General features: G+C 37.7%; 1 protein-coding gene and 40 non-coding genes across 43 annotated transcripts in view; 40 read left to right on the top strand and 1 right to left on the bottom strand.

Annotated features, from left to right (window-relative positions):
- Positions 1-25,651, bottom strand: part of prox3 (prospero homeobox 3) — a 177,811-nt gene that overhangs the window by 104,678 nt on the left and 47,482 nt on the right. The gene's annotated exons all lie outside the window — the stretch shown is intronic.
- Positions 151-224, top strand: trnai-aau (transfer RNA isoleucine (anticodon AAU)). The gene has a single exon. It is a non-coding gene; the product is annotated as a tRNA-Ile (tRNA).
- On the top strand, positions 674-747 carry trnai-aau (transfer RNA isoleucine (anticodon AAU)). The gene has a single exon. It is a non-coding gene; the product is annotated as a tRNA-Ile (tRNA).
- trnai-aau (transfer RNA isoleucine (anticodon AAU)) lies at positions 1,179-1,252 on the top strand. Its single transcript has one exon. It is a non-coding gene; the product is annotated as a tRNA-Ile (tRNA).
- trnai-aau (transfer RNA isoleucine (anticodon AAU)) lies at positions 1,684-1,757 on the top strand. Its single transcript has one exon. It is a non-coding gene; the product is annotated as a tRNA-Ile (tRNA).
- trnai-aau (transfer RNA isoleucine (anticodon AAU)) lies at positions 2,205-2,278 on the top strand. Its single transcript has one exon. It is a non-coding gene; the product is annotated as a tRNA-Ile (tRNA).
- trnai-aau (transfer RNA isoleucine (anticodon AAU)) lies at positions 2,710-2,783 on the top strand. Its single transcript has one exon. It is a non-coding gene; the product is annotated as a tRNA-Ile (tRNA).
- Positions 3,236-3,309, top strand: trnai-aau (transfer RNA isoleucine (anticodon AAU)). Its single transcript has one exon. It is a non-coding gene; the product is annotated as a tRNA-Ile (tRNA).
- On the top strand, positions 3,761-3,834 carry trnai-aau (transfer RNA isoleucine (anticodon AAU)). Its single transcript has one exon. It is a non-coding gene; the product is annotated as a tRNA-Ile (tRNA).
- trnai-aau (transfer RNA isoleucine (anticodon AAU)) lies at positions 4,283-4,356 on the top strand. The gene has a single exon. It is a non-coding gene; the product is annotated as a tRNA-Ile (tRNA).
- On the top strand, positions 4,793-4,866 carry trnan-auu (transfer RNA asparagine (anticodon AUU)). Its single transcript has one exon. It is a non-coding gene; the product is annotated as a tRNA-Asn (tRNA).
- Positions 6,410-6,483, top strand: trnai-aau (transfer RNA isoleucine (anticodon AAU)). Its single transcript has one exon. It is a non-coding gene; the product is annotated as a tRNA-Ile (tRNA).
- On the top strand, positions 6,930-7,003 carry trnai-aau (transfer RNA isoleucine (anticodon AAU)). The gene has a single exon. It is a non-coding gene; the product is annotated as a tRNA-Ile (tRNA).
- On the top strand, positions 7,978-8,051 carry trnai-aau (transfer RNA isoleucine (anticodon AAU)). Its single transcript has one exon. It is a non-coding gene; the product is annotated as a tRNA-Ile (tRNA).
- trnai-aau (transfer RNA isoleucine (anticodon AAU)) lies at positions 9,017-9,090 on the top strand. The gene has a single exon. It is a non-coding gene; the product is annotated as a tRNA-Ile (tRNA).
- Positions 10,066-10,139, top strand: trnai-aau (transfer RNA isoleucine (anticodon AAU)). Its single transcript has one exon. It is a non-coding gene; the product is annotated as a tRNA-Ile (tRNA).
- trnai-aau (transfer RNA isoleucine (anticodon AAU)) lies at positions 10,588-10,661 on the top strand. The gene has a single exon. It is a non-coding gene; the product is annotated as a tRNA-Ile (tRNA).
- On the top strand, positions 11,104-11,177 carry trnai-aau (transfer RNA isoleucine (anticodon AAU)). The gene has a single exon. It is a non-coding gene; the product is annotated as a tRNA-Ile (tRNA).
- trnai-aau (transfer RNA isoleucine (anticodon AAU)) lies at positions 11,627-11,700 on the top strand. The gene has a single exon. It is a non-coding gene; the product is annotated as a tRNA-Ile (tRNA).
- Positions 12,154-12,227, top strand: trnai-aau (transfer RNA isoleucine (anticodon AAU)). Its single transcript has one exon. It is a non-coding gene; the product is annotated as a tRNA-Ile (tRNA).
- trnai-aau (transfer RNA isoleucine (anticodon AAU)) lies at positions 12,677-12,750 on the top strand. The gene has a single exon. It is a non-coding gene; the product is annotated as a tRNA-Ile (tRNA).
- Positions 13,204-13,277, top strand: trnai-aau (transfer RNA isoleucine (anticodon AAU)). The gene has a single exon. It is a non-coding gene; the product is annotated as a tRNA-Ile (tRNA).
- On the top strand, positions 13,730-13,803 carry trnai-aau (transfer RNA isoleucine (anticodon AAU)). Its single transcript has one exon. It is a non-coding gene; the product is annotated as a tRNA-Ile (tRNA).
- On the top strand, positions 14,257-14,330 carry trnai-aau (transfer RNA isoleucine (anticodon AAU)). Its single transcript has one exon. It is a non-coding gene; the product is annotated as a tRNA-Ile (tRNA).
- On the top strand, positions 15,306-15,379 carry trnai-aau (transfer RNA isoleucine (anticodon AAU)). Its single transcript has one exon. It is a non-coding gene; the product is annotated as a tRNA-Ile (tRNA).
- Positions 15,828-15,901, top strand: trnai-aau (transfer RNA isoleucine (anticodon AAU)). The gene has a single exon. It is a non-coding gene; the product is annotated as a tRNA-Ile (tRNA).
- On the top strand, positions 16,344-16,417 carry trnai-aau (transfer RNA isoleucine (anticodon AAU)). Its single transcript has one exon. It is a non-coding gene; the product is annotated as a tRNA-Ile (tRNA).
- trnai-aau (transfer RNA isoleucine (anticodon AAU)) lies at positions 16,867-16,940 on the top strand. Its single transcript has one exon. It is a non-coding gene; the product is annotated as a tRNA-Ile (tRNA).
- trnai-aau (transfer RNA isoleucine (anticodon AAU)) lies at positions 17,394-17,467 on the top strand. The gene has a single exon. It is a non-coding gene; the product is annotated as a tRNA-Ile (tRNA).
- On the top strand, positions 17,917-17,990 carry trnai-aau (transfer RNA isoleucine (anticodon AAU)). Its single transcript has one exon. It is a non-coding gene; the product is annotated as a tRNA-Ile (tRNA).
- On the top strand, positions 18,444-18,517 carry trnai-aau (transfer RNA isoleucine (anticodon AAU)). Its single transcript has one exon. It is a non-coding gene; the product is annotated as a tRNA-Ile (tRNA).
- Positions 18,965-19,038, top strand: trnav-aac (transfer RNA valine (anticodon AAC)). The gene has a single exon. It is a non-coding gene; the product is annotated as a tRNA-Val (tRNA).
- Positions 20,012-20,085, top strand: trnai-aau (transfer RNA isoleucine (anticodon AAU)). The gene has a single exon. It is a non-coding gene; the product is annotated as a tRNA-Ile (tRNA).
- trnai-aau (transfer RNA isoleucine (anticodon AAU)) lies at positions 20,533-20,606 on the top strand. The gene has a single exon. It is a non-coding gene; the product is annotated as a tRNA-Ile (tRNA).
- trnai-aau (transfer RNA isoleucine (anticodon AAU)) lies at positions 21,054-21,127 on the top strand. Its single transcript has one exon. It is a non-coding gene; the product is annotated as a tRNA-Ile (tRNA).
- On the top strand, positions 21,580-21,653 carry trnai-aau (transfer RNA isoleucine (anticodon AAU)). The gene has a single exon. It is a non-coding gene; the product is annotated as a tRNA-Ile (tRNA).
- Positions 22,107-22,180, top strand: trnai-aau (transfer RNA isoleucine (anticodon AAU)). Its single transcript has one exon. It is a non-coding gene; the product is annotated as a tRNA-Ile (tRNA).
- On the top strand, positions 22,633-22,706 carry trnai-aau (transfer RNA isoleucine (anticodon AAU)). Its single transcript has one exon. It is a non-coding gene; the product is annotated as a tRNA-Ile (tRNA).
- On the top strand, positions 23,681-23,754 carry trnav-aac (transfer RNA valine (anticodon AAC)). Its single transcript has one exon. It is a non-coding gene; the product is annotated as a tRNA-Val (tRNA).
- Positions 24,728-24,801, top strand: trnai-aau (transfer RNA isoleucine (anticodon AAU)). Its single transcript has one exon. It is a non-coding gene; the product is annotated as a tRNA-Ile (tRNA).
- trnai-aau (transfer RNA isoleucine (anticodon AAU)) lies at positions 25,249-25,322 on the top strand. Its single transcript has one exon. It is a non-coding gene; the product is annotated as a tRNA-Ile (tRNA).

Here is a 25,651-nt window from a genome sequence, read left to right as displayed (position 1 = left end):
AAACTCTTTCAAAGAGATTCTCAGACATAAATGAGTTTAACATTGACCAAAACCTATGAATATCATAATCTTTGCAAATACTAAAGTGATCACTGACATTCATTGGAAATTAGTTACTTTTTTTCACATATGAATTGAAGCAACCAATGTGGCCGGTTAGCTCAGCTGGTTAGAGCGTGGTGCTAATAACGCCAAGGTCATGGGTTCGATCCCCATACTGGCCATCATTACACTACTTTGATAAATGATTCTGTTGACTAAAAATCAGAAGCCAATAATCTTGTTGGTCTGATAGCCATCTACTCAACAATTGTTCCAGGGGACCGCAAACACCACATCTACCTGAAACAAATCTAAACTAAAAGAGTTGGTTGAAAAGTGAAACTAGTAGTTCTTAAATACACAGTGGTCCCAAAACTGTCTCGTAGCATCAGAGAGGTCAAGTGCCATTCTTCTGACATTCATTTTACTGCTATGAGCTGTTAGCAGTCCAGTATTGCATTTTATCCCTCAACAGAATCTGAAACTCTTTCAAAGAGATTCTCAGACATAAATGAGTTTAACATTGACCAAAACCTATGAATATCATAATCTTTGCAAATACTAAAGTGATCACTGACATTCATTGGAAATTAGTTACTTTTTTACACATATGAATTGATTCAACCAATGTGGCCGGTTAGCTCAGCTGGTTAGAGCGTGGTGCTAATAACGCCAAGGTCATGGGTTCGATCCCCATACTGGCCATCAATACAAGACTTTGACAAATGATTCTGTTGACTAAAAATCAGAAGCCAAGAAATGTGTTAGTCTGATAGCCATCTACTCAACAATTGTTCCAAAGTACCGCAAATACCACATCTACCTTTAACAAATCTAAACTAAAAGAGTTGGTTGAAGAGTGAAACTAGTAGTTCTTAAATAAACAGTGGTCCCAAAACTGTCTCGTAGCATCAGAGAGCTCAAGTGACATTCATCTTACTGCTGTTAGCAGTCCAGTATTGCATTTTATCCCTCAACAGAATCTGAAACTCTTTCAAGGAGATTGTCAGACATAAACGAGTTTAACATTGACCAAAACCTATTAATATCATAATCTTTGCAAATACTAAAGTGATCACTGACATTAATTGGAAATTCGTTACTTTTTTTCACATATGAATTGATTCAACCAATGTGGCCGGTTAGCTCAGCTGGTTAGAGCGTGGTGCTAATAACGCCAAGGTCATGGGTTCGATCCCCATACTGGCCATCAATACAAGACTTTGACAAATGATTCTGTTGACTAAAAATCAGAAGCCAAGAAATGTGTTAGTCTGATAGCCATCTACTCAACAATTGTTACAAAGTACCGCAAATACCACATCTACCTGTAACAAATCTAAACTAAAAGAGTTGGTTGAAGAGTGAAACTAGTAGTTCTTAAATAAACAGTGGTCCCAAAACTGTCTCGTAGCATCAGAGAGCTCAAGTGACATTCATCTTACTGCTGTTAGCAGTCCAGTATTGCATTTTATCCCTCAACAGAATCTGAAACTCTTTCAAAGAGATTCTCAGACATAAATGAGTTTAACATTGACCAAAACCTATGAATATCATAATCTTTGCAAATACTAAAGTGATCACTGACATTCATTGGAAATTAGTTACTTTTTTTCACATATGAATTGAAGCAACCAATGTGGCCGGTTAGCTCAGCTGGTTAGAGCGTGGTGCTAATAACGCCAAGGTCATGGGTTCGATCCCCATACTGGCCATCATTACACTACTTTGATAAATGATTCTGTTGACTAAAAATCAGAAGCCAATAATCTTGTTGGTCTGATAGCCATCTACTCAACAATTGTTCCAGGGGACCGCAAACACCACATCTACCTGAAACAAATCTAAACTAAGAGTTGGTTGAAAAGTGAAACTAGTAGTTCTTAAATACACAGTGGTCCCAAAACTGTCTCGTAGCATCAGAGAGGTCAAGTGCCATTCTTCTGACATTCATTTTACTGCTATGAGCTGTTAGCAGTCCAGTATTGCATTTTATCCCTCAACAGAATCTGAAACTCTTTCAAAGAGATTCTCAGACATAAATGAGTTTAACATTGACCAAAACCTATGAATATCATAATCTTTGCAAATACTAAAGTGATCACTGACATTCATTGGAAATTAGTTACTTTTTTTCACATATGAATTGATTCAATCAATGTGGCCGGTTAGCTCAGCTGGTTAGAGCGTGGTGCTAATAATGCCAAGGTCATGGGTTCGATCCCCATACTGGCCATCAATACAAGACTTTGACAAATGATTCTGTTGACTAAAAATCAGAAGCCAAGAAATGTGTTAGTCTGATAGCCATCGACTCAACAATTGTTCCAAAGTACCGCAAATACCACATCAACCTGAAACAAATCTAAACTAAAAGAGTTGGTTGAAAAGTGAAACTAGTAGTTCTTAAATAAACAGTGGTCCCAAAACTGTCTCATAGCATCAAAGAGCTCAAGTGCCATTCATCTTACTGCTGTTAGCAGTCCAGTATTGCATTTTATCCCTCAACAGAATCTGAAACTCTTTCAAGGAGATTCTCAGACATAAACGAGTTTAACATTGACCAAAACCTATGAATATCGTAATCTTTGCAAATACTAAAGTGATCACTGACATTCAATGGAAATTTGTTACTTTTTTTCACATATGAATTTAAGCAACCAATGTGGCCGGTTAGCTCAGCTGGTTAGAGCGTGGTGCTAATAACGCCAAGGTCATGGGTTCGATCCACATACTGGCCATCAATACAAGACTTTGATAAATGATTCTGTTGACTAACAATCAGAAGCTGAGGAAATTGTTTGTCTGATAGCCATCTACTCAACAAATGTTCCAGGGGACCGCAAATACCACATCTACCTGAAACAAATCTAAACTAAAAGAGATGTTTGAAAAGTGAAACGTAGTTCTTAAATAAACAGTGGTGCCAAAACTGTCTCTTAGCATCAGAGAGGTCAAGTGGCATTCTTCTGACATTACTTTCACTGCTATGAGCTGTTAGCAGTCCAGTCTTGCATTTTATCCATCGACAGAAACTGAAACTCTTTCAAGGAGATTCTCAGACATAAACGAGTTTCAACATTGACCAAAACTTATGAATATCATAATCTTTTCAAATCCTAAAGTGCTGAAAGACTGAATATCAATGGAAATTAGTTACTTTTTTACACATATGAATTGAAGCAACAAATGTGGCCGGTTAGCTCAGCTGGTTAGAGCGTGGTGCTAATAACGCCAAGGTCATGGGTTCGATCCCCATACGGGCCATCAATACAAGACTTTACGAAACGATTCTGTTGACTAAAAAGCAGAAGCCTACAATTTTGTTGGTCTGATAGCCATCTACTCAACAAATGTTCCAGGGGACCGCAAATACCACATCTACCTGAAACAAATCTAAACTAAAAGAGATGTTTGAAATGTGTAAACTTACTTCTTAAATAGACAGTGATCCCAAAACTGTCTCTTAGCATCAGAGAGGTTAAATGTCCTTCTTCTGAGATTCCTTTTACTGCTATTAGCTGTTAGCAGTCCAGTATTGCACTTTATCCCTCGACAGAAACTGAAACTCTTTCAAGGAGACTCAGACATAAACGAGTTTCAACATTGACCAAAACTTATGAATATCATAATCTTTTCAAATCCTAAAGTGCTGAAAGACTGAATATCAATGGAAATTAGTTACTTTTTTTCACATATGAATTGAAGCAACGAATGTGGCTGGTTAGCTCAGCTGGTTAGAGCGTGGTGCTAATATCGCCAAGGTCATGGGTTCGATCCCCATACTGGCCATCAATACAAGACTTTGATGAATGATTCTGTTGTCTAAAAATCAGAAGCCAATAATCTTGTTGGTCTGACAGCCATCTACTCAACAATTGTTCCAGGGGACCGCCAACACCACATCTACTTGAATTAAATCTAAACTAAAAGAGTTGGTTGAAAAGTGAAACTAGTAGTTCTTAAATAAACAGTGGTCCCAAAACTGTCTCGTAGCATCAGAGAGGTCAAGTGCCATTCTTCTGACATTCATTTTACTGCTATGAGCTGTTAGCAGTCCAGTATTGCATTTTATCCCTCAACAGAATCTGAAACTCTTTCAAGGAGATTCTCAGACATAAACGAGTTTAACATTGACCAAACCCTTTGAATATCGTAATCTTTGCAAATACTAAAGTGATCACTGACATTCATTGGAAATTAGTTACTTCTTTCACATATGAATTGAAGCAATCTATGTGGCCGGTTAGCTCAGCTGGTTAAAGCGTGGTGCTAATAATGCCAAGGTCATGGGTTCGATCCCCATACTGGCCATCAATACAAGACTTTGACAAATGATTCTGTTGACTAAAAATCAGAAGCCAAGAAATGTGTTAGTCTGCTAGCCATCTACTCAACAATTGTTCCAAAGTACCGCAAATACCACATCTACCTGAAACAAATCTAAACTAAAAGAGTTGGTTGAAGAGTGAAACTAATAGTTCTTAAATAAACAGTGGTCCCAAAACTGTCTCGTAGCATCAGATAGCTCAAGTCCCATTCATCTTACTGCTGTTAGCAGTCCAGTATTGCATTTTATCCCTCGACAGAAACTGAAACTCTTTCAAGGAGACTCTCAGACATACATGAGTTTCAACATTGACCAAAACTTATGAATATCATAATCTTTTCAAATCCTAAAGTGCTGAAAGACTGAATATCAATGGAAATTAGTTACTTTTTTTCACATATGAATTGATGCAACAAATGTGGCTGGTTAGCTCAGCTGGTTAGAGTGTGGTGCTATTAACGCCAAGGTCATGGGTTCGATCCCTATACTGATCATCAATACAAGACTTTGACAAATGATTCTGTTAACAAAAAATCAGAAGCCAAGAAATGTGTTAGTCTGATAGCCATCTACTCAACAAATGTTCCAGAATACCGCCAAGAAATGTGTTAGTCTGATAGCCATCTACTCAACAAATGTTCCAGAGTACCGCAAATACCATATCTACCTGAAACAAATCTAAACTAGAAGAGATGGTTGAAAAGTGAAGCTAGTAGTTCTTAAATAAACAGTGGTCCCAAAACTGTCTTGTAGCATCAGAGAGCTCAAGTGACATTAATCTTACTGCTATGAGCTGTTAGCAGTCCAGTATTGCATTTTATCCCTCAACAGAATCTGAAACTCTTTCAAGGAGATTGTCAGACATAAACGAGTTTAACATTGACCAAAACCTATGAATATCATAATCTTTGCAAATACTAAAGTGTTCACTGACATTCATTGGAAATTAGTTACTTTTTTTCACATATGAATTGATTCAACCAATGTGGCCGGTTAGCTCAGCTGGTTAGAGCGTGATGCTAATAACGCCAAGGTAATGGGTTCGATCCCCATACTGGCCATCAATACAAGACTTTGATAAATGATTCTGTTGACTAAAAATCAGAAGCCAAGAAATGTGTTAGTCTGATAGCTATCTACTTAACAAATGTTCTGGAGTACCGCAAATACCACATCTACCTGAAACAAATCTAAACTAAAAGAGATGTTTGAAATGTGCAAACTTAGTTCTTAAATAGACAGTGATCCCAAACCTGTCTCTTAGCATCAGAGAGGTCAAATGTCCTTCTTCTGAGATTCCTTTTACTGCTATGAGCTGTTAGCAGTCCAGTATTGCATTTTATCCCTCTACAGAAACTGAAACTCTTTCAAGGAGACTCTCAGACATAAATGAGTTTCAACATTGACCAAAACTAATGAATATCATAATCTTTTCAAATCCTAAAGTGCTGAAAGACTGAATATCAATGGAAATTAGTTACTTTTTTTCACATATGAATTGATGCAACCAATGTGGCTGGTTAGCTCAGCTGGTTAGAGCGTGGTGCTAATAACGTCAAGGTCATGGCTTCGATCCCCATACTGGCCATCAATACAAGATTTTGATAAATGATTCTGTTGACTAAAAATCAGAAGCCAATAATCTTGTTGGTCTGATAGCCATCTACTCAACAATTGTTCCAGGGGACTGCAAACACCACATCTACCTGAAACAAATCTAAACTAAAAGAGTTGGTTGAAAAGTGAAACTAGTAGTTCTTAAATAAACAGTGGTCCCAAAACTGTCTCGTAACATCAGAGAGGTCAAGTGCTATTCTTCTGACATTCATTTTACTGCTATGAGCTGTTAGCAGTCCAGTATTGCATTTTATCCCTCAACAGAATCTGAAACTCTTTCAAAGAGATTCTCAGACATAAATGAGTTTAACATTGACCAAAACCTATGAATATCATAATCTTTGCAAATACTAAAGTGATCACTGACATTCATTGGAAATTAGTTACTTTTTTTCACATATGAATTGAAGCAACCAATGTGGTCGGTTAGCTCAGCTGGTTAGAGCGTGGTGCTAATATCGCCAAGGTCATGGGTTCGATCCCCATACTGGCCATCAATACAAGACTTTCATAAATGATTCTGTTGACTTAAAATCAGAAGCCAATAATCTTGTTGGTCTGATAGCCATCTACTCAACAATTGTTCCAGGGGACCTCAAACACCACATTACCTGTAACAAATCTAAACTAAGAGTTGGTTGAAAAGTGAAACTAGTAGTTCTTAAATAAACAGTGGTCCCAAAACTGTCTCGTAGCATCAGAGAGCTCAAGTGCCAATCTTCTGACATTCATTTTACTGCTATGAGCTGTTAGCAGTCCAGTATTGCATTTTATCCCTCAACAGAATCTGAAACTCTTTCAAGGAGATTCTCAGACATAAACGAGTTTAACATTGACCAAAACCTATGAATATCATAATCTTTGCAAATACTAAAGTGATCACTGACATTCAATGGAAATTTGTTACTTTTTTTCACATATGAATTGAAGCAATCAATGTGGCCGGTTAGCTCAGCTGGTTAGAGCGTGGTGCTAATAACGCCAAGGTCATGGGTTCGATCCCCATACTGGCCATCAATACAAGACTTTGATAAATGATTCTGTTGACTAACAATCAGAAAATGAGGAAATTGTTTGTCTGATAGCCATCTACTCAACAAATGTTCCAGGGGACCACAAACACCACATCTACCTGAAACAAATCTAAACTAAAAGAGATGTTTGAAAAAAGAAACGTAGTTCTTAAATAAACAGTGGTGCCAAAACTGTCTCTTAGCATTAGAGAGGTTAAGTGGCATTCTTCTGACATTCCTTTTACTGCTATGAGCTGTTAGCAGTCCAGTCTTGCATTTTATCCATCGACAGAAACTGAAAATCTTTAAAGGGGACTCTCGGACATAAACGAGTTTCAACATTGACCAAAACTTATGAATATCATAATCTTTTCAAATCCTAAAGTGCTGAAAGACTGAATATCAATGGAAATTAGTTACTTTTCTTCACATATGAATTGAAGCAACCAATGTGGCCGGTTAGCTCAGCTGGTTAGAGCGTGGTGCTAATATCGCCAAGGTCATGGGTTCGATCCCCATACTGTCCATCAATACAAGACTTTCATAAATGATTCTGTTGACTTAAAATCAGAAGCCAATAATCTTGTTGGTCTGATTGCCATCTACTCAACAATTGTTCCAGGGGACCTCAAACACCACATTACCTGTAACAAATCTAAACTAAAAGAGTTGGTTGAAAAGTGAAACTAGTAGTTCTTAAATAAACAGTGGTCCCGAAACTGTCTCGTAACATCAGAGAGGTCAAGTGCCATTCTTCTGACAGTCATCTTACTGCTATGAGCTGTTAGCAGTCCAGTATTGCATTTTATCCCTCAACAGAATCTGAAACTCTTTCAAGGAGATTCTCAGACATAAACTAGTTTAACATTGACCAAAACCTATGAATATCATAATCTTTGCAAATACTAAAGTGATCACTGACATTCAATGGAAATTAGTTACTTTTTTTCACATATGAATTGAAGCAACCAATGTGGCCGGTTAGCTCAGCTGGTTAGAGCGTGGTGCTAATAACACCAAGGTCATGGGTTAGATCCCCATACTGGCCATCAATACAAGACTTTGACAAATGATTCTGTTGACTAAAAATCAGAAGCCAAGAAATGTGTTAGTCTAATAGCCATCTACTCAACAAATGTTCCAGAGTACCGCAAATACCACATCTACCTGAAACAAATCTAAACTAAAAGAGATGTTTGAAATGTGAAACTAGTAGTTCTTAAATAAACAGTGGTCCCAAAACTGTCTTGTAGCATCAGAGAGCTCAAGTGACATTCATCTTACTGCTATGAGCTGTTAGCAGTCCAGTATTGCATTTTATCCCTCAACAGAATCTGAAACTCTTTCAAGGAGATTCTCAGACATAAACGAGTTTAACATTGACCAAAACCTATGAATATCATAATCTTTGCAAATACTAAAGTGATCACTGACATGCATTGGAAATTCGTTACTTTTTTTCACATATGAATTGATTCAACGAATGTGGCCGGTTAGCTCAGCTGGTTAGAGCGTGGTGCTAATAACGCCAAGGTCATGGGTTCGATCCGCATACTGGCCATCAATAAAAGACTTTGACAAATGATTCTGTTGATTAAAAATCAGAAGCCAAGAATTGTTTTAGTCTGATAGCCATTTACTCAACAAATGTTCCAGAGTTCCGCAAATACCACATCTACCTGAATTAAATCTAAACTAAAAGAGATGTTTGAAATGTGCAAACTTAGTTCTTAAATAGACAGTGATCCCAAAACTGTCTCTTAGCATCAGAGAGGTCAAATGTCCTTCTTCTGAGATTCCTTTTACTGCTATGAGCTGTTAGCAGTCCAGTATTGCATTTTATCCCTCGACAGAAACTGAAACTCTTTCAAGGAGACTCTCAGATATAAACGAGTTTCAACATTGACCAAAACTTATGAATATCATAATCTTTTCAAATCCTAAAGTGCTGAAAGACTGAATATCAATGGAAATTAGTTACTTTTTTTCACATATGAATTGAAGCAACCAATGTGGCCGGTTAGCTCAGCTGGTTAGTGCGTGGTGCTAATAACGCCAAGGTCATGGGTTCGATCCCCATACTGGCCATCAATACAAGACTTTGATAAATGATTCTGTTGACTAAAAATCAGAAGCCAATAACCTTGTTGGTCTGATAGCTATCTACTCAACAATTCTTCCAGGGTACCTCAAACACCACATCTACCTGAAACAAATCTAAACTAAAAGAGTTGGTTGAAAAGTGAAACTAGTAGTTCTTAAATAAACAGTGGTCCCAAAACTGTCTCGTAGCATCAGAGAGGTCAAGTGCCATTCTTCTGACATTGCTTTTACTGCTATGAGCTGTTAGCAGTCCAGTATTGCATTTTATCCCTCAACAGAATCTGAAACTCTTTCAAGGAGATTCTCAGACATAAACGAGTTTAACATTGACCAAAACCTATGAATATCATAATCTTGGCAAGTACTAAAGTGATCACTGACATTCAATGGAAATTTGTTACTTTTTTTCACATATGAATTGAAGCAACCAATGTGGCCGGTTAGCTCAGCTGATTAGAGCGTGGTGCTAATAACGCCAAGGTCCTGGGTTCGATCCCCATACTGGCCATCAATACAAGACTTTGATAAATAATTCTGTTGACTAACAATGAGAAGCTGAGAAAATTGTTAGTCTGATAGCCATCTACTATACCAATGTTCCAGGGGACCGCAAACACCACATCTACCTGAAACAAATCTAAACTAAAAGAGATGTTTGAAAAAAGAAACGTAGTTCTTAAATAAACAGTGGTGCCAAAACTGTCTCTTAGCATCAGAGAGGTCAAGTGGCATTCTTCTGACATTCATTTTACTGCTATGAGCTGTTAGCAGTCCAGTCTCGCATTTTATCCCTCGACAGAAACTGAAAATCTTTAAAGGGGACTCTCGGACATAAACGAGTTTCAACATTGACCAAAACTTATGAATATCATAATCTTTTCAAATCCTAAAGTGCTGAAAGACTGAATATCAATGGAAATTAGTTACTTTTCTTCACATATGAATTGAAGCAACCAATGTGGCCGGTTAGCTCAGCTGGTTAGAGCATGGTGCTAATAACGCCAAGGTCATGGGTTCGATCCCCATACTGGCCATCAATACAAGACTTTCATAAATGATTCTGTTGACTTAAAATCAGAAGCCAATAATCTTGTTGGTCTGATAGCCATCTACTCAACAATTGTTCCAGGGGACCTCAAACACCACATTACCTGTAACAAATCTAAACTAAAAGAGTTGGTTGAAAAGTGAAACTAGTAGTTCTTAAATAAACAGTGGTCCCGAAACTGTCTCGTAACATCAGAGAGGTCAAGTGCCATTCTTCTGACAGTCATCTTACTGCTATGAGCTGTTAGCAGTCCAGTATTGCATTTTATCCCTCAACAGAATCTGAAACTCTTTCAAGGAGATTCTCAGACATAAACTAGTTTAACATTGACCAAAACCTATGAATATCATAATCTTTGCAAATACTAAAGTGATCACTGACATTCAATGGAAATTAGTTACTTTTTTTCACATATGAATTGAAGCAACCAATGTGGCCGGTTAGCTCAGCTGGTTAGAGCGTGGTGCTAATAACACCAAGGTCATGGGTTAGATCCCCATACTGGCCATCAATACAAGACTTTGACAAATGATTCTGTTGACTAAAAATCAGAAGCCAAGAAATGTGTTAGTCTAATAGCCATCTACTCAACAAATGTTCCAGAGTACCGCAATTACCACATCTACCTGAAACAAATCTAAACTAAAAGAGATGTTTGAGATGTGAAACTAGTAGTTCTTAAATAAACAGTGGTCCCAAAACTGTCTTGTAGCATCAGAGAGCTCAAGTGACATTCATCTTACTGCTATGAGCTGTTAGCAGTCCAGTATTGCATTTTATCCCTCAAAAGAATCTGAAACTCTTTCAAGGAGATTCTCAGACATAAACGAGTTTAACATTGACCAAAACCTATGAATATCATAATCTTTTCAAATCCTAAAGTGCTGAAAGACTGAATATCAATGGAAATTAGTTACTTTTTTTCACATATGAATTGAAGCAACCAATGTGGCCGGTTAGCTCAGCTGGTTAGAGCATGGTGCTAATAACGCCAAGGTCATGGGTTCGATCCCCATACTGGCCATCAATACAAGACTTTGATAAATGATTCTGTTGACTAAAAATCAGAAGCCAATAATCTTGTTGGTCTGATAGCCATCTACTCAACAATTCTTCCAGGGGGCCGCAAACACCACATCTACCTGAAACAAATCTAAACTAAAAGAGTTGGTTGAAAAGTGAAACTAGTAGTTCTTAAATAAACAGTGGTCCCAAAACTGTCTCGTAGCATCAGAGAGGTCAAGTGCCATTCTTCTGAAATTCATTTTACTGCTATGAGCTGTTAGCAGTCCAGTATTGCATTTTATCCCTCAACAGCATCAGAAACTCTTTCAAGGAGATTCTCAGACATAAACGAGTTTAACATTGACCAAAACCTATGAATATCATAATCTTTGCAAATACTAAAGTGATCACTGACATTCATTGGAAATTCGTTACTTTTTTTCACATATGAATTGATTCAGCGAATGTGGCCGGTTAGCTCAGCTGGTTAGAGCGTGGTGCTAATAACGCCAAGGTCATGGGTTCGATCCCCATACTGGCCATCAATACAAGACTTTGACAAATGATTCTGTAGATTAAAAATCATAAGCCAAGAATTGTGTTAGTCTGATAGCCATCTACTCAACTAATGTTTCAGAGTTCCGCAAATACCACATCTACCTGAAACAAATCTAAACTAAAAGAGATGTTTGAAATGTGCAAACTTAGTTCTTAAAAAGACAGTGATCCCAAAACTGTCTCTTAGCATCAGAGAGGTCAAATGTCCTTCTTCTGAGATTCCTTTTACTGCTATGAGCTGTTAGCAGTCCAGTATTGCATTTTATCCCTCGACAGAAACTGAAACTCTTTCAAGGAGACTCTCAGATATAAACGAGTTTCAACATTGACCATAACTTATGAATATCATAATCTTTTCAAATCCTAAAGTGCTGAAAGACTGAATATCAATGGAAATTAGTTACTTTTTTTCACATATGCATTGAAGCAACGAATGTGGCCGATTAGCTCAGCTGGTTAGAGCGTGGTGCTAATAACGCCAAGGTCATGGGTTCGATCCCCATACTGGCCATCAATACAAGACTTTGATAAATGATTCTGTTGACTAAAAATCAGAAGCCAATAATCTTGTTGGTCTGATAGCCATCTACTCAACAATTCTTCCAGGGGACCGCAAACACCACATTTACCTGAAACAAATCTAAACTAAAAGAGTTGGTTGAAAAGTGAAACTAGTAGTTCTTAAATAAACAGTGGTCCCAAAACTGTCTCGTAGCATCAGAGAGGTCAAGTGCCATTCTTCTGACATTCATTTTACTGCTATGAGCTGTTAGCAGTCCAGTATTGCATTTTATCCCTCAACAGAATCAGAAACTCTTTCAAGGAGATTCTCAGACATAAACGAGTTTAACATTGACCAAAACCTATGAATATCATAATCTTTGCAAATACTAAAGTGATCACTGACATTCATTGGAAATTCGTTACTTTTTTCCACATATGAGTTGATTCAACGAATGTGGCCGGTTAGCTCAGCTGGTTAGAGCGTGGTGCTAATAACGCCAAGGTCATGGGTTCGATCCCCATACTGGCCATCAATACAAGACTTTGACAAATGATTCTGTAGATGAAAGATCATAAGCCAAGAATTGTGTTAGTCTGATAGCCATCTACTCAACTAATGTTCCAGAGTTCCGCAAATACCACATCTACCTGAAACAAATCTAAACTAAAAGAGATGTTTGAAATGTGCAAACTTAGTTCTTAAATTGACAGTGATCCCAAAACTGTCTCTTAGCATCAGAAAGGTCAAATGTCCTTCTTCTGAGATTCCTTTTACTGCTATGAGCTGTTAGCAGTCCAGTATTGCATTTTATCCCTCGACAGAAACTGAAACTCTTTCAAGGAGACTCTCAGATATAAACGAGTTTCAACATTGACCAAAACTTATGAATATCATAATCTTTTCAAATCCTAAAGTGCTGAAAGACTGAATATCAATGGAAATTAGTTACTTTTTTTCACATGTGAATTGACGCAACCAATGTGGCCGGTTAGCTCAGCTGGTTAGAGCGTGGTGCTAATAACGCCAAGGTCATGGGTTCGATCCCCATTCTGGCCATCAATACAAGACTTTGATAAATGATTCTGTTGACTAACAATCAGAAGCCGAGGAAATTGTTTTTCTGATAGCCATCTACTAAACAAATGTTCCAGGGGGCCGCAAACACCACATCTACCTGAAACAAATCTAAACTAAAAGAGATGTTTGAAAAAAGAAATGTCGTTCTTAAATAAACAGTGGTGCCAAAACTGTCTCTTAGCATCAGAGAGGTCAAGTGGCATTCTTCTGACATTACTTTTACTGCTATGTGCTGTTAGCAGTCCAGTCTTGCATTTTATCCATCGACAGAAACTGAAACTCTTTCAAGGAGATTCTCAGACATAAACGAGTTTCAACATTGACCAAAACTTATGAATATCATAATCTTTTCAAATCCTAAAGTGCTGAAAGACTGAATATCAATGGAAATTAGTTACTTTTTTTCACATATGAATTGAAGCAACAAATGTGGCCGGTTAGCTCAGCTGGTTAGAGCGTGGTGCTAATAACGCCAAGGTCATGGGTTCGATCCCCATACGGGCCATCACTACAAGACTTTAAGAAACGATTCTGTTGACTAAAAAGCAGAAGCTTAGAATTTTGTTGGTCTGATAGCCATCTACTCAACAAATGTTCCAGGGGACCGCAAACACCACATCTACCTGAAACAAATCTAAACTAAAGGAGATGTTTGAAATGTGCAAACTTAGTTCTTAAATAGACGGTGATCCCAAAACTGTCTCTTAGCATCAGAGAGGTCAAATGTCCTTCTTCTGAGATTCCTTTTACTGCTATGAGCTGTTAGCAGTCCAGTATTGCATTTTATCCCTCGACAGAAACTGAAACTCTTTCAAGGAGACTCTCAGATATAAACGAGTTTCAACATTGACCAAAACTTATGAATATCATAATCTTTTCAAATCCTAAAGTGCTGAAAGACTGAATATCAATGGAAATTAGTTACTTTTTTTCACATATGAATTGAAGCAACCAATGTGGCCGGTTAGCTCAGCTGGTTAGTGCGTGGTGCTAATAACGCCAAGGTCATGGGTTCGATCCCCATACTGGCCATCAATACAAGACTTTGATAAATGATTCTGTTGACTAAAAATCAGAAGCCAATAACCTTGTTGGTCTGATAGCTATCTACTCAACAATTCTTCCAGGGGACCTCAAACACCACATCTACCTGAAACAAATCTAAACTAAAAGAGTTGGTTGAAAAGTGAAACTAGTAGTTCTTAAATAAACAGTGGTCCCAAAACTGTCTCGTAGCATCAGAGAGGTCAAGTGCCATTCTTCTGACATTGCTTTTACTGCTATGAGCTGTTAGCAGTCCAGTATTGCATTTTATCCCTCAACAGAATCTGAAACTCTTTCAAGGAGATTCTCAGACATAAACGAGTTTAACATTGACCAAAACCTATGAATATCATAATCTTGGCAAGTACTAAAGTGATCACTGACATTCAATGGAAATTTGTTACTTTTTTTCACATATGAATTGAAGCAACCAATGTGGCCGGTTAGCTCAGCTGATTAGAGCGTGGTGCTAATAACGCCAAGGTCCTGGGTTCGATCCCCATACTGGCCATCAATACAAGACTTTGATAAATAATTCTGTTGACTAACAATGAGAAGCTGAGAAAATTGTTAGTCTGATAGCCATCTACTATACCAATGTTCCAGGGGACCGCAAACACCACATCTACCTGAAACAAATCTAAACTAAAAGAGATGTTTGAAAAAAGAAACGTAGTTCTTAAATAAACAGTGGTGCCAAAACTGTCTCTTAGCATCAGAGAGGTCAAGTGGCATTCTTCTGACATTCCTTTTACTGCTATGAGCTGTTAGCAGTCCAGTCTCGCATTTTATCCCTCGACAGAAACTGAAAATCTTTAAAGGGGACTCTCGGACATAAACGAGTTTCAACATTGACCAAAACTTATGAATATCATAATCTTTTCAAATCCTAAAGTGCTGAAAGACTGAATATCAATGGAAATTAGTTACTTTTCTTCACATATGAATTGAAGCAACCAATGTGGCCGGTTAGCTCAGCTGGTTAGAGCGTGGTGCTAATAACGCCAAGGTCATGGGTTCGATCCCCATACTGGCCATCAATACAAGACTTTCATAAATGATTCTGTTGACTTAAAATCAGAAGCCAATAATCTTGTTGGTCTGATAGCCATCTACTCAACAATTGTTCCAGGGGACCTCAAACACCACATTACCTGTAACAAATCTAAACTAAAAGAGTTGGTTGAAAAGTGAAACTAGTAGTTCTTAAATAAACAGTGGTCCCGAAACTGTCTCGTAACATCAGAGAGGTCAAGTGCCATTCTTCTGACAGTCATCTTACTGCTATGAGCTGTTAGCAGTCCAGTATTGCATTTTATCCCTCAACAGAATCTGAAACTCTTTCAAGGAGATTCTCAGACATAAACTAGTTTAACATTGACCAAAACCTATGAATATCATAATCTTTGCAAATACTAAAGTGATCACTGACATTCAATGGAAATTAGTTACTTTTTTTCACATATGAATTGAAGCAACCAATGTGGCCGGTTAGCTCAGCTGGTTAGAGCGTGGTGCTAATAACACCAAGGTCATGGGTTAGATCCCCATACTGGCCATCAATACAAGACTTTGACAAATGATTCTGTTGACTAAAAATCAGAAGCCAAGAAATGTGTTAGTCTAATAGCCATCTACTCAACAAATGTTCCAGAGTACCGCAAATACCACATCTACCTGAAACAAATCTAAACTAAAAGAGATGTTTGAGATGTGAAACTAGTAGTTCTTAAATAAACAGTGGTCCCAAAACTGTCTTGTAGCATCAGAGAGCTCAAGTGACATTCATCTTACTGCTATGAGCTGTTAGCAGTCCAGTATTGCATTTTATCCCTCAAAAGAATCTGAAACTCTTTCAAGGAGATTCTCAGACATAAACGAGTTTAACATTGACCAAAACCTATGAATATCATAATCTTTTCAAATCCTAAAGTGCTGAAAGACTGAATATCAATGGAAATTAGTTACTTTTTTTCACATATGAATTGAAGCAACCAATGTGGCCGGTTAGCTCAGCTGGTTAGAGCATGGTGCTAATAACGCCAAGGTCATGGGTTCGATCCCCATACTGGCCATCAATACAAGACTTTGATAAATGATTCTGTTGACTAAAAATCAGAAGCCAATAATCTTGTTGGTCTGATAGCCATCTACTCAACAATTCTTCCAGGGGACCGCAAACACCACATCTACCTGAAACAAATCTAAACTAAAAGAGTTGGTTGAAAAGTGAAACTAGTAGTTCTTAAATAAACAGTGGTCCCAAAACTGTCTCGTAGCATCAGAGAGGTCAAGTGCCATTCTTCTGAAATTCATTTTACTGCTATGAGCTGTTAGCAGTCCAGTATTGCATTTTATCCCTCAACAGCATCAGAAACTCTTTCAAGGAGATTCTCAGACATAAACGAGTTTAACATTGACCAAAACCTATGAATATCATAATCTTTGCAAATACTAAAGTGATCACTGACATTCATTGGAAATTCGTTACTTTTTTTCACATATGAATTGATTCAGCGAATGTGGCCGGTTAGCTCAGCTGGTTAGAGCGTGGTGCTAATAACGCCAAGGTCATGGGTTCGATCCCCATACTGGCCATCAATACAAGACTTTGACAAATGATTCTGTAGATTAAAAATCATAAGCCAAGAATTGTGTTAGTCTGATAGCCATCTACTCAACTAATGTTCCAGAGTTCCGCAAATACCACATCTACCTGGAACAAATCTAAACTAAAAGAGATGTTTGAAATGTGCAAACTTAGTTCTTAAAAAGACAGTGATCCCAAAACTGTCTCTTAGCATCAGAGAGGTCAAATGTCCTTCTTCTGAGATTCCTTTTACTGCTATGAGCTGTTAGCAGTCCAGTATTGCATTTTATCCCTCGACAGAAACTGAAACTCTTTCAAGGAGACTCTCAGATATAAACGAGTTTCAACATTGACCAAAACTTATGAATATCATAATCTTTTCAAATCCTAAAGTGCTGAAAGACTGAATATCAATGGAAATTAGTTACTTTTTTTCACATATGCATTGAAGCAACGAATGTGGCCGATTAGCTCAGCTGGTTAGAGCGTGGTGCTAATAACGCCAAGGTCATGGGTTCGATCCCCATACTGGCCATCAATACAAGACTTTGATAAATGATTCTGTTGACTAAAAATCAGAAGCCAATAATCTTGTTGGTCTGATAGCCATCTACTCAACAATTCTTCCAGGGGACCGCAAACACCACATTTACCTGAAACAAATCTAAACTAAAAGAGTTGGTTGAAAAGTGAAACTAGTAGTTCTTAAATAAACAGTGGTCCCAAAACTGTCTCGTAGCATCAGAGAGGTCAAGTGCCATTCTTCTGACATTCATTTTACTGCTATGAGCTGTTAGCAGTCCAGTATTGCATTTTATCCCTCAACAGAATCAGAAACTCTTTCAAGGAGATTCTCAGACATAAACGAGTTTAACATTGACCAAAACCTATGAATATCATAATCTTTGCAAATACTAAAGTGATCACTGACATTCATTGGAAATTCGTTACTTTTTTTCACATATGAGTTGATTCAACGAATGTGGCCGGTTAGCTCAGCTGGTTAGAGCGTGGTGCTAATAACGCCAAGGTCATGGGTTCGATCCCCATACTGGCCATCAATACAAGACTTTGACAAATGATTCTGTAGATTAAAGATCATAAGCCAAGAATTGTGTTAGTCTGATAGCCATCTACTCAACTAATGTTCCAGAGTTCCGCAAATACCACATCTACCTGAAACAAATCTAAACTAAAAGAGATGTTTGAAATGTGCAAACTTAGTTCTTAAATTGACAGTGATCCCAAAACTGTCTCTTAGCATCAGAAAGGTCAAATGTCCTTCTTCTGAGATTCCTTTTACTGCTATGAGCTGTTAGCAGTCCAGTATTGCATTTTATCCCTCGACAGAAACTGAAACTCTTTCAAGGAGACTCTCAGATATAAACGAGTTTCAACATTGACCAAAACTTATGAATATCATAATCTTTTCAAATCCTAAAGTGCTGAAAGACTGAATATCAATGGAAATTAGTTACTTTTTTTCACATGTGAATTGACGCAACCAATGTGGCCGGTTAGCTCAGCTGGTTAGAGCATGGTGCTAATAACGCCAAGGTCATGGGTTCGATCCCCATTCTGGCCATCAATACAAGACTTTGATAAATGATTCTGTTGACTAACAATCAGAAGCCGAGGAAATTGTTTTTCTGATAGCCATCTACTAAACAAATGTTCCAGGGGGCCGCAAACACCACATCTACCTGAAACAAATCTAAACTAAAAGAGATGTTTGAAAAAAGAAATGTCGTTCTTAAATAAACAGTGGTGCCAAAACTGTCTCTTAGCATCAGAGAGGTCAAGTGGCATTCTTCTGACATTACTTTTACTGCTATGTGCTGTTAGCAGTCCAGTCTTGCATTTTATCCCTCAACAGAATCAGAAACTCTTTCAAGGAGATTCTCAGACATAAACGAGTTTAACATTGACCAAAACCTATAAATATCATAATCTTTGCAAATACTAAAGTGATCACTGACATTCATTGGAAATTAGTTACTTTTTTTCACATATGAATTGATTCAAACAATGTGGCCTGTTAGCTCAGCTGGTTAGAGCGTGGTGCTAACAAGGCCAAGGTCATGGGTTCGATCCCCATACTGGCTATCAATACAAGTCTTTGACAAATGATTCTGTTGACTAAAAATCAGAAGCCAAGAAATGTATTAGTCTGATTGCCATCTACTCCACAAATGTTCCAGAGTACCGCAAATACCACATCTACCTGAAACAAATCTAAACTCAAAGCGATGTTTGAAATGTGTAAACTTACTTCTTAAATAGACAGTGATCCCAAAACTGTCTCTTAGCATCAGAGAGGTCAAATGTCCTTCTTCTGAGATTCCTTTTACTGCTATGAGCTGTTAGCAGTCCAGTATTGCATTTTATCCCTCGACAGAAACTGAAACTCTTTCAAGGAGACTCAGACATAAACGAGTTTCAACATTGACCAAAACTTATGAATATCATAATCTTTTCAAATCCTAAAGTGCTGAAAGACTGAATATCAATGGAAATTAGTTACTTTTTTTCACATATGATTTGAAGTATCCAATCTGGCCGGTTAGCTCAGCTGGTTAGAGCATGGTGCTAATAATGCCAAGGTCAAGGGTTCGATTCCCATACTGGCCATCAATACAAGACTTTGATAAATGATTCTGTTGACTAAAAATCAGAAGCCAATAATCTTGTTGGTCTGACAGCCATCTACTCAACAATTGTTCCAGGGGACCGCCAACACCACATCTACTTGAATTAAATCTAAACTAAAAGAGTTGGTTGAACAGTGAAACTAGTAGTTCTTAAATAAACAGTGGTCCCAAAACTGTCTCGTAGCATCAGAGAGGTCAAGTGCCATTCTTCTGACATTCATTTTACTGCTATGAGCTGTTAGCAGTCCAGTATTGCATTTTATCCCTCAACAGAATCTGAAACTCTTTCAAGGAGATTCTCAGACATAAACGAGTTTAACATTGACCAAACCCTTTGAATATCATAATCTTTGCAAATACTAAAGTGATCACTGACATTCATTGGAAATTAGTTACTTCTTTCACATATGTATTAAAGCAAGCAATGTGGCCGGTTAGCTCAGCTGGTTAAAGCGTGGTGCTAATAACGCCAAGGTCATGGGTTCGATCCCCATACAGGCCATCAATATAAGACTTTGATAAATGATTCTGTTGACTAAAAATCAGAAGCTGAGAAAATGTCTGATAGCCATCTACTAAACCAATTTTCCAGGGGACCGCAAACACCACATCTACCTGAAACAAATCTAAACTAAAAGAGATGTTTGAAAAAAGAAACGTAGTTCTTAAATAAACAGTGGTGCCAAAACTGTCTCTTAGGATCAGAGAGGTCAAGTGGCATTCTTCTGCCATTACTTTTACTGCTATGAGCTGTTAGGAGTCCAGTCTCGCATTTTATCCTTCGACAGAAACTGAAACTCTTTAAAGGGGACTCTCGGACATAAACGAGTTTCAACATTGACCAAAACTTATGAATATCATAATCTTTTCAAATCCTAAAGTGCTGAAAGACTGAATATCAATGGAAATTAGTTACTTTTCTTCACATATGAATTGAAGCAATCAATGTGGCCAGTTAGCTCAGCTGGTTAGAGCGTGGTGCTAATAACGCCAAGGTCATGGGTTCGATCCCCATACTGGCCATCTATACTAGACTTTGATAAATGATTCTGTTGACTTAAAATCAGAAGCCAATAATCTTGTTGGTCTGATAGCCATCTACTCAACAATTGTTCCAGGGGACCGCAAATACCACATCTACCTGAAACAAATCTAAACTAAAAGAAATGTTTGAAAAAAGAAACGTCGTTCTTGAATAAACAGTGGTGCCAAAACTGTCTCGTAGCATCAGAGAGGGCAAGTGCCATTCTTCTGACATTCATTTTACTGCTATGAGCTGTTAGCAGTCCAGTATTGCATTTTATCCCTCAACAGAATCTGAAACTCTTTCAAGGAGATTCTCAGACATAAACGAGTTTAACATTGACCAAAACCTATGAATATCATAATCTTTGCAAATACTAAAGTGATCACTGACATTCAATGGAAATTTGTTAATTTTTTTCACATATGAATTGAAGCGATCAATGTGGCCGGTTAGCTCAGCTGATTAGAGCGTGGTGCTAATAACGCCAAGGTCATGGGTTCGATCCCCATACTGGCCATCAATACAAGACTTTAATAAATGATTCTGTTGACTAACAATCAGAAGCTGAGGAAATTGTTTGTCTGATAGCCATCTACTCAACAAATGTTCCAGGGGACCGCAAATACCACATCTACCTGAAACAAATCTAAACTAAAAGAGATGTTTGAAAAAAGAAACGTCGTTCTTAAATAAACAGTGGTGCCAAAACTGTCTCTTAGCATCAGAGAGGTCAAGTGGCATTCTTCTGACATTACTTTTACTGCTATGAGCTGTTAGCAGTCCAGTCTTGCATTTTATCCATCGACAGAAACTGAAACTCTTTCAAGGAGATTCTCAGACATAAACGAGTTTCAACATTGACCAAAACTTATGAATATCATAATCTTTTCAAATCCTAAAGTGCTGAAAGACTGAATATCAATGGAAATTAGTTACTTTTTTTCACATATGAATTGATTCAACGAATGTGGCCGGTTAGCTCAGCTGGTTAGAGCGTGGTGCTAATAACGCCAAGGTCATGGGTTCGATCCCCATACTGGCCATCAATACAAGACTTTGACAAATGATTCTGTAGATTAAAGATCATAAGCTAAGAATTGTGTTAGTCTGATAGCCATCTACTCAACTAATGTTCCAGAGTTCCGCAAATACCACATCTACCTGAAACAAATCTAAACTAAAAGAGATGTTTGAAATGTGCAAACTTAGTTCTTAAATTGACAGTGATCCCAAAACTGTCTCTTAGCATCAGAAAGGTCAAATGTCCTTCTTCTGAGATTCCTTTTACTGCTATGAGCTGTTAGCAGTCCAGTATTGCATTTTATCCCTCGACAGAAACTGAAACTCTTTCAAGGAGACTCTCAGATATAAACGAGTTTCAACATTGACCAAAACTTATGAATATCATAATCTTTTCAAATCCTAAAGTGCTGAAAGACTGAATATCAATGGAAATTAGTTACTTTTTTTCACATGTGAATTGACGCAACCAATGTGGCCGGTTAGCTCAGCTGGTTAGAGCGTGGTGCTAATAACGCCAAGGTCATGGGTTCGATCCCCATTCTGGCCATCAATACAAGACTTTGATAAATGATTCTGTTGACTAACAATCAGAAGCCGAGGAAATTGTTTTTCTGATAGCCATCTACTAAACAAATGTTCCAGGGGGCCGCAAACACCACATCTACCTGAAACAAATCTAAACTAAAAGAGATGTTTGAAAAAAGAAATGTCGTTCTTAAATAAACAGTGGTGCCAAAACTGTCTCTTAGCATCAGAGAGGTCAAGTGGCATTCTTCTGACATTACTTTTACTGCTATGTGCTGTTAGCAGTCCAGTCTTGCATTTTATCCATCGACAGAAACTGAAACTCTTTCAAGGAGATTCTCAGACATAAACGAGTTTCAACATTGACCAAAACTTATGAATATCATAATCTTTTCAAATCCTAAAGTGCTGAAAGACTGAATATCAATGGAAATTAGTTACTTTTTTTCACATATGAATTGAAGCAACAAATGTGGCCGGTTAGCTCAGCTGGTTAGAGCGTGGTGCTAATAACGCCAAGGTCATGGGTTCGATCCCCATACGGGCCATCACTACAAGACTTTAAGAAACGATTCTGATGACTAAAAAGCAGAAGCTTAGAATTTTGTTGGTCTGATAGCCATCTACTCAACAAATGTTCCAGGGGACCGCAAACACCACATCTACCTGAAACAAATCTAAACTAAAGGAGATGTTTGAAATGTGCAAACTTAGTTCTTAAATAGACGGTGATCCCAAAACTGTCTCTTAGCATCAGAGAGGTCAAATGTCCTTCTTCTGAGATTCCTTTTACTGCTATGAGCTGTTAGCAGTCCAGTATTACATTTTATCCCTCGACAGAAATTGAAACTCTTTCAAGGAGACTCTCAGACATAAACGAGTTTCAACATTGACCAAAACTTATGAATATCATAATCTTTGCAAATCCTAAAGCACTGAAAGACTGAATATCAATGGAAATTAGTTACTTTTTATCACATATGAATTGAAGTAACCCATATGGCCGGTTAGCTCAGCTGGTTATAGTGTGGTGCTAATAACGCCAAGGTCATGGGTTCGATCCCCATACTGGCCATCAATACAAGACTTTGATAAATGATTCTGTTGACTAAAAATCATAAGTCAATAATCTTGTTGGTCTGATAGCCATCTACTCAACAAATGTTCCAGGGGGCCGCAAACACCACATCTATCTGAAACAAATCTAAACTAAAAGAGATGTTTGAAAAGTGAAACGTAGTTCTTAAATAAACAGTGGTGCCAAAACTGTCTCTTAGCATCAGAGAGGTCAAGTGGCATTCTTCTGACATTGCTTTTACTGCTATGAGCTGTTAGCAGTCCAGTATTGCATTTTATCCCTCAACAGAATCAGAAACTCTTTCAAGGAGATTCTCAGACATAAACGAGTTTAACATTGACCAAAACCTATAAATATCATAATCTTTGCAAATACTAAAGTGATCACTGACATTCATTGGAAATTAGTTACTTTTTTTCACATATGAATTGATTCAAACAATGTGGCCTGTTAGCTCAGCTGGTTAGAGCGTGGTGCTAACAAGGCCAAGGTCATGGGTTCGATCCCCATACTGGCTATCAATACAAGTCTTTGACAAATGATTCTGTTGACTAAAAATCAGAAGCCAAGAAATGTATTAGTCTGATTGCCATCTACTCCACAAATGTTCCAGAGTACCGCAAATACCACATCTACCTGAAACAAATCTAAACTCAAAGCGATGTTTGAAATGTGTAAACTTACTTCTTAAATAGACAGTGATCCCAAAACTGTCTCTTAGCATCAGAGAGGTCAAATGTCCTTCTTCTGAGATTCCTTTTACTGCTATGAGCTGTTAGCAGTCCAGTATTGCATTTTATCCCTCGACAGAAACTGAAACTCTTTCAAGGAGACTCAGACATAAACGAGTTTCAACATTGACCAAAACTTATGAATATCATAATCTTTTCAAATCCTAAAGTGCTGAAAGACTGAATATCAATGGAAATTAGTTACTTTTTTTCACATATGATTTGAAGTAACCAATCTGGCCGGTTAGCTCAGCTGGTTAGAGCATGGTGCTAATAATGCCAAGGTCAAGGGTTCGATTCCCATACTGGCCATCAATACAAGACTTTGATAAATGATTCTGTTGACTAAAAATCAGAAGCCAATAATCTTGTTGGTCTGACAGCCATCTACTCAACAATTGTTCCAGGGGACCGCCAACACCACATCTACTTGAATTAAATCTAAACTAAAAGAGTTGGTTGAAAAGTGAAACTAGTAGTTCTTAAATAAACAGTGGTCCCAAAACTGTCTCGTAGCATCAGAGAGGTCAAGTGCCATTCTTCTGACATTCATTTTACTGCTATGAGCTGTTAGCAGTCCAGTATTGCATTTTATCCCTCAACAGAATCTGAAACTCTTTCAAGGAGATTCTCAGACATAAACGAGTTTAACATTGACCAAACCCTTTGAATATCATAATCTTTGCAAATACTAAAGTGATCACTGACATTCATTGGAAATTAGTTACTTCTTTCACATATGTATTAAAGCAAGCAATGTGGCCGGTTAGCTCAGCTGGTTAAAGCGTGGTGCTAATAACGCCAAGGTCATGGGTTCGATCCCCATACAGGCCATCAATATAAGACTTTGATAAATGATTCTGTTGACTAAAAATCAGAAGCTGAGAAAATGTCTGATAGCCATCTACTAAACCAATTTTCCAGGGGACCGCAAACACCACATCTACCTGAAACAAATCTAAACTAAAAGAGATGTTTGAAAAAAGAAACGTAGTTCTTAAATAAACAGTGGTGCCAAAACTGTCTCTTAGCATCAGAGAGGTCAAGTGGCATTCTTCTGCCATTACTTTTACTGCTATGAGCTGTTAGGAGTCCAGTCTCGCATTTTATCCTTCGACAGAAACTGAAACTCTTTAAAGGGGACTCTCGGACATAAACGAGTTTCAACATTGACCAAAACTTATGAATATCATAATCTTTTCAAATCCTAAAGTGCTGAAAGACTGAATATCAATGGAAATTAGTTACTTTTCTTCACATATGAATTGAAGCAATCAATGTGGCCAGTTAGCTCAGCTGGTTAGAGCGTGGTGCTAATAACGCCAAGGTCATGGGTTCGATCCCCATACTGGCCATCTATACTAGACTTTGATAAATGATTCTGTTGACTTAAAATCAGAAGCCAATAATCTTGTTGGTCTGATAGCCATCTACTCAACAATTGTTCCAGGGGACCGCAAATACCACATCTACCTGAAACAAATCTAAACTAAAAGAGATGTTTGAAAAAAGAAACGTCGTTCTTGAATAAACAGTGGTGCCAAAACTGTCTCGTAGCATCAGAGAGGGCAAGTGCCATTCTTCTGACATTCATTTTACTGCTATGAGCTGTTAGCAGTCCAGTATTGCATTTTATCCCTCAACAGAATCTGAAACTCTTTCAAGGAGATTCTCAGACATAAAC

The sequence above is a fragment of the Nothobranchius furzeri genome, chromosome 14 (assembly GCF_043380555.1).
Source record: "Nothobranchius furzeri strain GRZ-AD chromosome 14, NfurGRZ-RIMD1, whole genome shotgun sequence".
Lineage (NCBI taxonomy): Eukaryota > Metazoa > Chordata > Actinopteri > Cyprinodontiformes > Nothobranchiidae > Nothobranchius > Nothobranchius furzeri.
The sequence above is the reverse complement of the archived record's forward strand: the minus strand, read 5'-3'. Positions and strand labels throughout refer to the sequence as shown.